Source organism: Mugil cephalus, chromosome 8, assembly GCF_022458985.1.
Source record: "Mugil cephalus isolate CIBA_MC_2020 chromosome 8, CIBA_Mcephalus_1.1, whole genome shotgun sequence".
Classification (NCBI taxonomy): domain Eukaryota; kingdom Metazoa; phylum Chordata; class Actinopteri; order Mugiliformes; family Mugilidae; genus Mugil; species Mugil cephalus.
In genome coordinates this window covers 25,103,511-25,116,613 of record NC_061777.1, presented here as the reverse complement: position 1 = coordinate 25,116,613, position 13,103 = coordinate 25,103,511, and the positions used below count along the sequence as shown (strand labels likewise).

The 13,103-nt window shown below is 38.6% G+C and overlaps 1 long non-coding RNA gene across 1 annotated transcript; it reads left to right on the top strand.

The window, feature by feature from the left end:
- Window positions 1-934: 934 nt before the first annotated feature.
- Window positions 935-12,848, top strand: LOC125012880. Its single transcript, XR_007113333.1, has 3 exons — window positions 935-995; window positions 10,008-10,155; window positions 12,418-12,848. It is a non-coding gene; the product is annotated as an uncharacterized LOC125012880 (long non-coding RNA).
- The last annotated feature ends 255 nt before the right edge of the window (window positions 12,849-13,103 follow it).

The window sequence follows — 13,103 nt, the reverse complement described above, 5'->3', positions numbered from 1 at the left end:
TGTTTTATATAAAACATATCATTTTCACATAAATGTACTACAGGTACAAAACAGGATGCAGATAAAATGCACCGGAACAACTAATGTAGTCACTGTTACTTGCAATTGAAATGGCAGTAAATAGACAGAATTTCAATGTGTCTCCTAAATTCTCCAAGGGGTGGCTCTGTCATGTTACGGCTGCAACATGCTGGAGTCTAGATTAAGATTGTGATTCCATCAGAAGTGACACAGAGTGTTTCAGAATCCTTCCTGAAGTAGACCCCCATGGTGCTGAAAGTACTTAACCTATCTACTTCTGATGGAAGCCACGTCAAGGTGCACAGGCAGACTTTTTGCAAAAGAAAAAAAACAAATGGCATTTAAATAAATAGTCAAAAATGAATCACCTTGCATAGACTGATCACAGAGAAAGTAGACACAGAGTAATTAAGGATAAATGTATTTTGAACTAAAACACTTAAAATTACAAATCTTCATCGTTGCAGTTAATAACCGACTTTCACTTGCAATTCTGTTGTAATTCTGTTCATCACATCATGAGTTGGAGTCTTCCAAACCATTTTTGAAAACCTTTCTCTGCTCCATAACAATATCATACTACACTCTAAGAAATGATTCAGGAGGTTAGTTAGTATGACTTCAAAACATAAGATTTTTCAGACTAAAAAATACAATTTGTTACATGTCCATTGTTTTATTAACTTGATAACTTATTTCAAGAAGTTGATCAAAATTAAAAATAAAGAAAGTTGTCTTAACTCAGAAATATATTGATTTTGGATAAGCATTTCTGCCTCCACTTAACAAGGAAAAGTATTAAGTTAGCGAAACTTAATATTGTATTATAATATTAAGTTGCAGCTTCCTATCACATGTGCATGCATTAAAGCAGAGAAAGTGACCAGCAGCCATTTTATGCTGCCAGACTGCACCAGCAACAGCCAGGGACAGACTGCAAGGAGTGAAGGTCAAGGTTGGATTAACTTTACTTGGTGAGTAAATATTTTTTTTAATTTTCTTAATTTTATTTCCAACAGCAAGTCACTATCAGCCCTCAGTTAGAAGTGCTTTGGAGTCGGCAATAAGGTGTCTAAACTTGCAGTCCCAGAACTGCTGTTGGCATGACTCTTCAGCCCTCGTGTTTGGAGACACATATATGAACTGGCATTGGTGAGGAATATGTTGTGGAAAGGCGCTAGCTGTTTGCCGCTATCAATGATAAGTGAATTGAGAAGCGTTAGCCGTTAACGCGCCTTGTTGTTTACTACTCCCGGGTAGCAGCACATCAGGCTCTATATGGACTTAGCTGATGAAACTTAGTCCTTTTAATGTATGGTTTTGACGTTACAGTGTCAGCCGAATTACATTAATCAGAACCGAGCTTATCTGCAAATGTAAGCTAGAAGTGTGGCGTTAATAGATAGGATGTATGATCTGCTGCTATTGTCTTGGCGATAGATACGACTGGACAACTGAGTTTAGAGAAGAGACATGGCTTGACTAGTCAGGAGGTGTTAGTGGTTTGTTCAGGCAACCCCCCACCCCGAATACTATTAGTACTCAAAATGCTTTACAGTCAAGTGCGGTTTATACCTCCGCTGAACCCCCCAAACATTACTTGGTGCTGTACCTTTCTTGCCAGTCGGGCTAATTTTTGTTTCTACCTCCTGTTTCACTTTCAACATTCACGACTGAAGCTTTCACCGGTTTCTGAACCTCCTCGATGTATTTCATCTCTGTTGTTCCAAAACTATTGATTGATCTGATACAATTGACATATGTACCCATTTACTCACATCGTCATGTAGAACTTCACACATCAGAACCAAGACTGTGTCTTGAACCTTGTGGCCACTGTCAATTTTGTTCCAATATGAACGTACACAATGCTTATCAGTATATATTAGGGAAACAAGACCAGTAAATATCTATTTAAATTAATGTTGTATTTGATGTGCAGTATTTTGTATTTAAAACATATTGATAAGATTTGGACGTCTCCAGGGTGTACCCCACATCTCGCCCGATGACAGCTGGGATAGGTTACAGTAACCCCTGCGACCCTAGTGAGGATAAGTGGTAGTACAAGATGAGATGAGATAAGATTTGGACATTGAACCGAACATGTAGAATGTTAGGATTTAACTTTGGGTTGGTTATGACTAAAACTATCTATAACCAGTGTCTTCACTCGGAGACTGGAGTCTTTTTTTTTTTTTTTATTTTGCGCCTTAATCATATTCATTTAATACCCTTGCAGCTTAAAACAAAACCCAAACGTTTCACAGATCTCACCTTGACAGACAAGGAGGAGAGCTCATTTAATCCAATCCAGCCATTACCGTGTCTGCAGGAAAGGACTGCCTTGAACAACCAGAGAAGAAACAGTGCTTCATTATCCTCCTTCCCAGGTGACAAATCCTCCCTGAATGGAGGCGAATGTAAAAGTTTCCCTGGGACACGCTGGGCTCCTGCTCTATTTAGATATATAGTGAAGTGCTGTCAGGGCGGCGCACGGCAGGTTTTGGGGATCTGTACTTAACGTGGCGGCGCACAGAGCCGGGTGGGGAGCTGCCGGGCTCTCCCTGCGGGTGCCGGTGTGAGTGCGGCACAGGCAGCTGTCAGCAGAGAGGTGGCATTTCCTGGTCTGACGCTGACAGAGGCTGTCTGCAGGCAGCAGGAGCACAGCCAGACTGACACCCTGTTTATTCTCAGATGACATCCGGGCCAGGATGGGTGTCACTGGCATTTTGATTCACCTAGCAGTGTGAAAACTTCCCTGAAACACCGTGTGATGAAGTCTTTGTAGAGTACACATAACTGGAATAATTGAGAAGTTCCAGCGTGTGTGGGCCCCATCATTCCACCACCCGGCTGTGCCACGGGTTGTATGTAACTAACAGACACACACACACACACGCACACACACACACCCAGCAGAGAGAAAGAGAACACATTTTCTCACATAGTGCCACCCACACATTCAGTGTAAAATCTGTCCCAGATTTGCAGCCCCCCACAACACGAAGTGGAAACCAAAATTTTCTCAATAAAAGCTGTAGATATCATAAAGGTACCATATCCTGGAAATGAAATACTCACAAGGCCTGTCTACCAGCTGTCAGTGTCAATGACAAAATTATCACAGCAGCCAATGAGAATGCATGATTTAAGTGTCTCTGCATAAACATAGAGCAGGATTAAAACATTATGGGTTAACTCATAATTTATGAGCAGAACATAATTTTAATCTCAAGCTCACCATACCACTGGGGTAATTGATAATCTTGATAATTACAACTTGGGTCTTGTTTTTATTATTAAAATTAACTGAGAGACTGTTCAGTAGACAGCAGTATATCCAAAAGTGAAGAAGCCACTTGCACAAGTGACTGGCATCTTCGTTCATTCAGTCCAGGTGCCTTTATTTTAGCCTTTCAAATCAGAATGGAAAAATAAATCTGCTTTACCATGTGGCAATGCTATGCTCTGACCTGGTAAAAATAAATAAAAAATCTAAGGTGACAAGAAATGGGAAATGTGGTCTTCAATGTTACAGGGTTTCTTTTACCCATCCACCCTCCCCAACCACCTCCCTCAGCTTAGTGGCTCGTATCCAGTCCTGATCTCCCTCGGGCCGGAAACAGAATTCCTCTAAGGGGCCCTCCTACCTGAGCCATGAGCCGTATAAACCATTTGCTCCATCTGTCGATCTATGAATAGGTTGACTGATGAAGAAATGACGAAAGTCCAAACTAACAATGTTTATTGGCTAGAATCTTAAGATAAGTGAATATTAACATTAAAATACATGGGAAATTGTTGGAATAATGAAAACAACAAAAACTAACAATGGGTTTTGACAGGCTTTTGCATAATTAGCCTAGACCTAACCTTAATACACAATTAGCTTCAGTTATGCCATGCAAACAAAATCCAAGACTAAATAAGAATTGAATCATTTTAAAGTGACGTGCACCTGTGAATTTTGTGGAGAAGTGCATGAATGCATGTTCACACGCAACATGGCCACAGCCCAGGAAATGACTGGGAAGCAAGCAGGACAAAAAAAAGCAATGATGCATTTACAGCTAAATGTTATTTTCAGATATCAGATGATCACATTTCATTGTCATAGTGGGCTGTTATTGTTTTTTTCTGTTAAAGTTAGTAGTCATCAAAGCTTTAATCACTGACACTCCTTTGCCATGAGAGGAGAGACCCTTGTGACTGTATCGGGACATCCAGCTCCAAGTGGCACAATAGAAATTACTTCTGTTGTGATTTGGTGATTAAAATGAAATGAACTTGACTTTCGGAGGTGCATCAATTTAATGTTATTTCCTGACATCGGAACACACACTTGCTTTTCTATTCCATTAACTATATACAGTAAATTGGTGTTTTCTCTCTCCGTTCATGACCAGAAGGACAAATGTACTTCAGCTTCTCAGTGAACACTATGTAAACACTGACACATACTTCGGAGACTTGCCCGGTGCTCATATACAGTCAGCGGTGTCGACACATCAGTCAGGGAAGCCGTGACACTGTGTATAAAAATGTAGGTGTTGAAAAGGTCAAAGGTCGCTTTAAAAGACCTGAGCTCCATTTGCTGTCTGCATCATTTGATAAGCACGCCAGAGAATTCCAGCGAAAGAGGAGACATTTCTGCCATCACGATGAAACGTTATTTTTAGATGATGTGCCTCATCCAACAATCTTGTAATGTCTGTGTCAAATGTGCTGTAGAAATTTAGTATATACAAGTCCAGGGATCATGATCCAGTAGTCCCTGGCACATGAGTGGGTTGTAATGTCAGTGATTTTACAATAAACAGTATACATACACAGGAATTGTTGACAAACCTTTTAAAAGGCCCATGGGCCACTGGAGGTCCCCAACTACCACTTTTACATTTAAAACAACCTGCACATGTATACTGCAAAGATTCGTGGCCTTGTGACACTTGTGTTTCTTTGTTATACACATAAAATTAATTTTCTTATACACTAATAGATCACTTTGTGTGAACTCCAGTATAGTCAAATGCAATTCAGGACAAGGGATCTAATATTAAATGTACTTTTACAAAGCTTATACATTTTCAGATTTTGTTGAAAACGTCACAGAAGTGATACATTACAATTCAGTACAGACGTCGTAGTGGTTGATGGTGGTGTACTGCACTGCATTATATTCAGAAGTGTTCCTTAATTTTTTTTTCCATCTCATCATGAGTCAGGCGGACCATGGCATGCACAGGATATTTTGTCTGACCACCAGGCAAGGACATAAATTTATTATGACATAAACTCAGCCAAAAAAAGTACAATTCCCAAATAAGTCTGACATTTTGAGGTCAAAAAGTCTGAGTTCTGTAAAGTGTATTGAGACTATTCGTTATTGAAGGTATACAAATGAAATCTAATTGAACTTAGATTGAACACTAACTATAGTTTGAATAGGGGGCAAAACTGTACAGCGATTTGTTTTCATTGACACACACGTTACCCAAGAGCTGATATACACTCCAACCAAGCAGTTCACCTGATGTGCTGTTCGGAAGTGTCTGGCAGCAGCAGTGTGCCTTCTTAGCATGTAAATTAAAACATTGTTTTCTACACGTAGATGCTCGATCCGACTGAGCATGTTGTTCTCTGTGAACACGAACAGAATCAAGATTAAAATGCAACATTAGAACTTACACCAGTCAGACATAACATTATGACCTTCCTAATATTGTGTAGGTCTCCCTTCTGCCTCCAAAACAGTTGTGACTCATCAGAGAATGGGCATGGGCCATGGGCCCTATGGGTTGAGGGGAGGGGGCCTCTGTGGATCATCCCACAGAAGGTGGGATCACCAACAGATGGTTGGTCAGTTTGGTATCTAGTGAATTTAGAGGCAAATTTAGAGGAGTTGCTCCCAAAGAAAATTTTATTGTCACTCATTTGTGTGTAAAAGTCCCCCAAATAAAAGTGAAATATGCTAATAATTTAGTTGGGTAATTACACATGTCCTCTCAGGCTATCATGGCAGCATGAGGTATCCAGTGTTACACCATGGTCAAGTCCGCTGCAGTTTAAATTTCGTGCTTGTAATGTGGTGTCATGCTCTGGCTTTTAGAAGGGAGTCACGGGTTTAGCATTGCTAAGCATCAGATGGCTGGTGTTTTGATTGAGTCCCAAGGACATGCCATGTCAACAGGGAAGTCATTCAAGTGTGAGATTCTCAATAAAGATCTAAACATTCAGAACAAGCACATTTTCAACAGGAGCTAAACTAGTACAGTACTGCATGAGACAGTGGTTGTATCTGGAAAGAACACAATAATACGTGCAACAAAAAACACCTCTGTTTTTATGTACCTGTTTACTAATGTTAATATTGATAAGACAGCTAATGTAATGTTGGGCCTGGATAATTGTTAATATCGCGGTAGGTATTTAAACATGGATGGATGAAATTAAAGCAGTTGTTCATCTAAGAACATGCTAAAAACGCATCTCTTCTCTTGTTTGTTTGATCATGGTTGGAAGGGTAAACAAAACTTTCATTATGATATAAATATAGCATGAAAGTATCTTTATCTACATTTGATTGTATTGCAGTGTTAAATGGGTAGCTGTACTCGTTGTCCTAAAGCTGCACTGTGGCAACTTTGCATATTTGAAGCGGCACATAGTAGGAAGAGGCAACAGTATTTCTTAAATTTTTTTTGTCTCCGTATGAAAATGATGAGTCTTCCATTATTATTTCATTATATATATATATATATATATATATATATATAGCATGATGATGATTGATGTGTGATTGATTCTCGCAAATAGACGCTTTGAAGTGTCCAAGTTGAGAATTTAGACTTGAGAAATTCTCCCTTTTGCAGCCCAGACTATAGAATTGGGTTTTGGTACCTATTGCATAAAGGCCTTCTTTATCCTACCTATTCTAGCAGATCACATGTGCACTGTATGACTGGATTCACTACAGTACAATGAATGGGGCTATCAATGGTAATGTAGCGAGGAGATGGAAAACCTGTGTTCTCTGCTTCAGAAACGGCCTGGTCGAACTCCATAACTCTCTCTGTAATGTATTTGACTTGACTTGATGCTGTCTTGAGAAAACGTAGCATTCAGTGTTTGTAGTTGTTTTCGGTGCAGCCTTTGTCTGAGTGTACTTTATTATCACACAGCAGGCACGTCTAGTCACATGATTTTGGGTCCTCTTCTTCTACGCTCATTTTTTTGCAGCTTTGATACTATGCAACAAAGAGGAAGCAGACATTTTTGACACTATAAGGACGTGGTTTTGATTTATGGCTGACCTGAAATAAACAACTACAAAAGATTGGGCTTGGCTAAAGCCTGAATCTGATCTGATCATTTTAAGAGTGGATCGGCCCATCAATCGGAATAGCTCTGATTACTATTCTGTTATTGTTTTCTCATGCTACATTTTGTCAATAAGAAATTGACAAATTAAAGTACAACATTTTCTTAATGAACTTAATCCGCTAACCCATCAGCTTTAGAACCACATATCTTTCTCTCTTTTGTCAATACTGAAGACAAAACCAGTCTCACTTTTCAAAAGGGAGGTTCCTGCTTTGTGTGGAAAATAATGTCTTTGACATAAAGACATAACTGTTTAATAACAAGATGCACCAGAAACTGCGATCCAGTTCATGGTGACTTCTTATAGCCCTAGGGTTTACTTAGATGCAATTTTACAATAAATATGCACGGAAATAAAGGTCTGTAAGTACCTCTAACACATTTACAATACATCTAGAGGACTACTCAATAGTGGATGGGTAACCCATGTTAATATTGTTCTTCAGAATAATGTAGAAATATGTAGACTCAAAAGATATGGAGTAGACCTTCAGTTGTCCCTTTGTCTGGTTAATAATACAGGGGTGAGCCACTGTGCACAGAGAAGGCAAAAAATACTAAATTAAGTATAAACAACTTAACAGAAAAGACACAGCAAGCACAAAAAACACAAACACACACAGGCAAAGCATGGCTATAAATAAAGTCAGCTCACGGAGCCAGGGAGCAGTGGCATATGATTGGAGGGAACACGCACATGAGAAAGGTTACAAGCAGCCAGTGGCCCATTTGTCTTGTTTGGATACAAACTACTTGATTCCCCAAATGAGTGGTGAGGAATCCTGTGACATCAGCACTTAATCACATCCCACTCGCCATTATAAATCAGTTGAACTACTGACACCTGAACTTTATTCTGTGCACACTGTAAAGGCCACAGGCGCAGTCTCACGCTATTAGCAGCAAGCTGATCCATTGCATGTGCATTCAGGTCAGAAAGCAGGGCACAGGATACATGCTGCATGCATCACCTGAGCTTTGTGAGTGCTGAAACAATAATATGACAAGAGAAAAAACACCAGAAAGGATGAACGAATATCTCATTTCTTTTTTGCCCTTGTTTTTTTTTTTTTTTTTTACATCTACAGTCTGAAAATTAGGTGCAAATTCACATCTCGAAATGTTAGAGGCAAACATGTAGCAGTTTAATTCTAACTAAAATAAATAAAAAAATAAGCCTATCACCTATGTATCTATCTAAATTAAAATTTACAGGTACAACCTGTTCCTTGTTACAAGTGATGTCTGTGCCATTTTGAAACAGTAAGGACACATTTAACCATGTGAATTTCAATTTCTAAAATTATATTATTTGTTATACATAATAAATGTGCATTTTTTTCTTTCAACCTTATAACCCAAAGCCTTGTGAAAAAAAGAAAAGTATCATCTGGAATAAAGAAATCCCAGAAATTTAACGCTGGTCTGTGTAAACAAAACTACAACAAAATAGTTACTAATACTTGCTCTGGAATTACCCAGTCTCTTGTTACAAATGTGATTCTGAAATTTGTTTATGCTACCGAATTAAATTGAGCTTTCATTTTGACTGTCCTGTGGCTCTACAATTGGTGCCCTGCAGAGGTTTCTTTTAACATAACAAATGTTATGTTCACATAGAGTCTTTCTCTCCAAAACATAATTTATTTACCCTCGAGTGTACATATGTGCATGAATGCATTCTTTTAACCAGCACATATTTCTAAATCAGAGTTTTAAAGCTCTACTGGTTTTGAGAATCTCGAAGGAGGCAGGAACGGATAAGTGCAAACTGTTCTTCAGTTGACACCTCCAACATACAAAAAACCTACAACCAAGACGCTTGTGCAGGAACCGGTGCAAACGTACTTGCTGCATCCCGGATTTCAGAGCGACGTACCTTGATGGCCCATGAGCTGAAGCAACTAGAAGGAATTCTCCACGAACCCGCAATGGTGGGCCAACATCATTTATTTAAAACCACATATAAAGAGAGGCAAGTGTTACAGAAACTGTCCTCCTGCTGCAAGTTTGTGGGAGCAGCTTATTAACCACCCATACTTAAGTTTTGTTGAGGCCCTACAGTGTCCTCAGAAAAGATGCTGAGAGCTAAGTAGGAAATCAAACGAAGACATAGAGCCACTCAATCAGTACATGGAGGAGGTCAGGGTGGATGGATGTGGACTCAAATTAGTTTCTTGTTACAAACTGGTAGTCATGTTTCTTTTAACCATAGACTGTATATAAATATGGACAATGTGTCCCCATTTCCTTGCATTGGCTAAACCAATGCTATTTTACTGGGAATACGGGCAGCGCCATTTGCTACTTTGGAACCAGAGTCTGTGCAGTACGTTCTGAAAGTGGAGCCACATAGAGCCACAGTGTTTTTGTTTAATAAATACTAATAATACTCTGCTGTGCCTCCACCAGTTAGAAGGAATATTAGATTATATACTGCACTTTTTTTTCCAACTCTCAGAGAGGTTGGTGTGGCAACTAGTAGTCATCATGATATCTCATCCTTTTTTTCATACCGTCAAATAACTAACTGAAAAAACTGTTACAACTGTTATCATAATATAATTGTTGTGTTGCTGCTCTGTTTTAATTGTAATTAGGTGTGTGCCATGCCTAGGAGGTGATTGGTAGGAAGGCCCTGGTCATTGGCCACAGCAGGGAGTCACCTGTGCATATAAGAAGCCAAGATGGTGGACCAGAGCTGGCAGCAGGCATTCCTCCTTTCTCAACCGGCCACAGCTTTTGCACGTATGTTTGATTATTAGCTCTGTTAGTTTCTTTGGAATAGTAGGGGCGGATTGTCCATTTTGTTACCTCCTTTTCTCCTGCTTATTTAGTATTTAAGTCAATATCAGAAAAACACAGTGAACACTATATTTGTTACAGAGTTCTGTGGTAGCAGTAGCTTTAACTCACATCTTTTTAAGGAATATTTTTAAATGTTTTTAGCTTTTTAAAAGTTTATTAAAAATTTTAACCATACAATTTTCTATGCTTGTTTTTTAAATCTGAAATTGAGATACAATTCAGTATGAAACTTCTTACACCCTAAAATCAGGATTAAAGTCATAGTTTTGTTATTACTTAATTTTAAACCTTTTCGTAAACTCTCAATGAACGTGAAAAATATCATTCACCACCCTTGTTTTACAGGACGCTAAATATATTAAATGTATTCAAAAATAACAAATTAATTACAAAACGGTGGTTCACACTCATTTTCTTCTCTTTAAACCTTGGAGTATGTGCCTTTTAATGCAGCTGTAATGAAGCTTTTAACACAATATAGCAGTAACTATCATGTTTTGTGCATGTAGCTCATTGGCCAGCGTACTAAGACACACACGCACTAGCACGCAGCATGACAAAATGACATAGGCTTTCTCCATTAGCCACAGTAGCTTAGCTGAAAATAACTCACTAAGACACATACAATAAACCCACATCTACAGGCTTAGGGCCGGCTCACTCGTCTCAAGTAACACTTTGGAACACTTTTAAACGGTTACAAATAACTAATATGCAACCGAAAGGTATTTACTTCTCATTTCTACCTGTCTGCATGTGTTCCACTTGCTGCTGCTCCAGTGTGTGGTTACTACCATAACTGCTATGCGAAAAGGTTGCGACTTGCTTCCTCCCACCAATAGAATTTCCTTACTGTGTGGTTCCACTAATAATAATAAACTAAACTAAACAGACCTGATATGAACCTGATATCTTGAAATAAGCATATTTTGGTGAAACTTCAGGTAGCAGGAAATTAATTTGAATACTTAAATTAAATTCTTAATGAAATAAGGAAACTCTGTTTCTACTGAGTTACACATTGATCTCGCGCCAGCTTTTAACACTGGCTTTTAATCAAATGCATTTTTATATACAGTATTATAGTGTTTAGAGCTGGATGATAGATCAAATGAATTCAACCTGTTTAATGAATTAAAAAGTTTTTTTTTTGTTTGTTTTTTTTTTTTAAATTCGAAATCAAGATAAAATAAGATTAAGATAAGTCATACAGCCGCTGAAGACAATGAAAGAACGCTGCATAAATATAGTCATGTTTTACGGTTAGGGATTTTACAAATTTTTGATGCTAGCTAGGTTGCGTCCCAGCTTCAGCACCATAACTAAAAAGCATTCATACAGAGGAAAACATTGAACATTTATTTTATTTAAAAATATATACATTACCAAAAAGCACATGAGCATCCTTGTTAGTGCTGTCTTTTTGGTATTGGTCTGATTACTTGATAAGATAACAATATTGAATAATGTTTGCCTACAGTTCATATAGACAGAAATAAATCACCTATTAAAATCATGAGTTGTCCATGTCATTGAAAAATGGAGATGTTTTTTTGGACACATTTATGGCAGCAAAATTGTATAGGTGTCTGTATTCATGGCAATGAATTAACAAGCAATGCAGCACAACAGGGTGACTCACTATATATAATAGTATGTTCTTCATTTTTAGGCAACAATGGAGCTTTATGGCACACAGGAATAAGCTATCAGGCTTTGATACAAGGACAATAGGTGTTAGTGGGTTACATTCCTTGTAGTTTTTTTCTTTTTTTCTGTGCAACTGTGCAATTGACTATGATACACATCAAAATGTATGTTATAGCAAAGCCTACCTTTGTTGTGTGAAAACTAAAATAGCCATACTGTAAGATTCAAAGCACCTTTTACTTTCAACACCTGCCTGGTCTTAGCACCATGCCCCTTTTATTTCCTTTTTTAGGTCTTTTGACAAACCCTTTTCTGGACAGAAAAAGCTGAGCAGTACTGATGTATGAGCAGAGTTTATGTATGCATTGCGGTTGGGATTTAAAAGGGTTTTATAAGAACTAAAGAAGACCTCACTTACTCAACCCATAGACGGACCTAATGCAGAACCACTCATTTCACTTAGTTCATTGTGCAAGCAGTCATTTGTTGGGGATAGGCATCATTACAAGAAGACTGTTCAATAGATGACTGACAGTTTTCTCCTTCACTCAGGCATCAACATGAACCCATCTGACAGGATGAACATGAACCCATGTGTCAGAGCCTTACTCGAACTACACAGTGTTCAAAACAGCTATTGTGAGAGAGTTCTTGAAGAAGCGACATAATGAATCACTAGTGTCTGACGACAATGACAGAAAGGACACTAAATTCCAAATAAATACGAGATTATTATTCACTATTGCTGCATGGCATTAATAAAGATGCATCACATAAGTCAGAATTAATGTTTGCTTGTTTGACTGAACGTGTGGTGATTGAACGCATGCATATCTTTGTCTCGTTTACGTGGGGGCATCACGCCACGTCTCTTGATGCATCAATGACATGTTCAGTGAGTGTGTGTGCTCTGCAGCAGCTTGTTGGGCTGAGTTGTAAAGCCTTGTCCCCAGCTCGTCCTGCCTTTATGTGGCCCAGACAATAGGCGGACCTCCCAGCAATGCAGCTGGGCCTAGCCCTCCATACAACAGCACTCACTCATACACTGTAAAACTGCACTTTGGTCTGATTTACTAGCTAGCTAGCGCATGTGTGTTCTGGTTGGTAATGTTTTTCTAACCATTAATATTAAGGTTAAGGCATATGTAAACGTACAAATCCATTACAGTAGCTGTTGCAATGGTTCGTGACAGACACAGGAAATACTGTTTGATGTTCTGTTGTAGCCTTAATAGGTT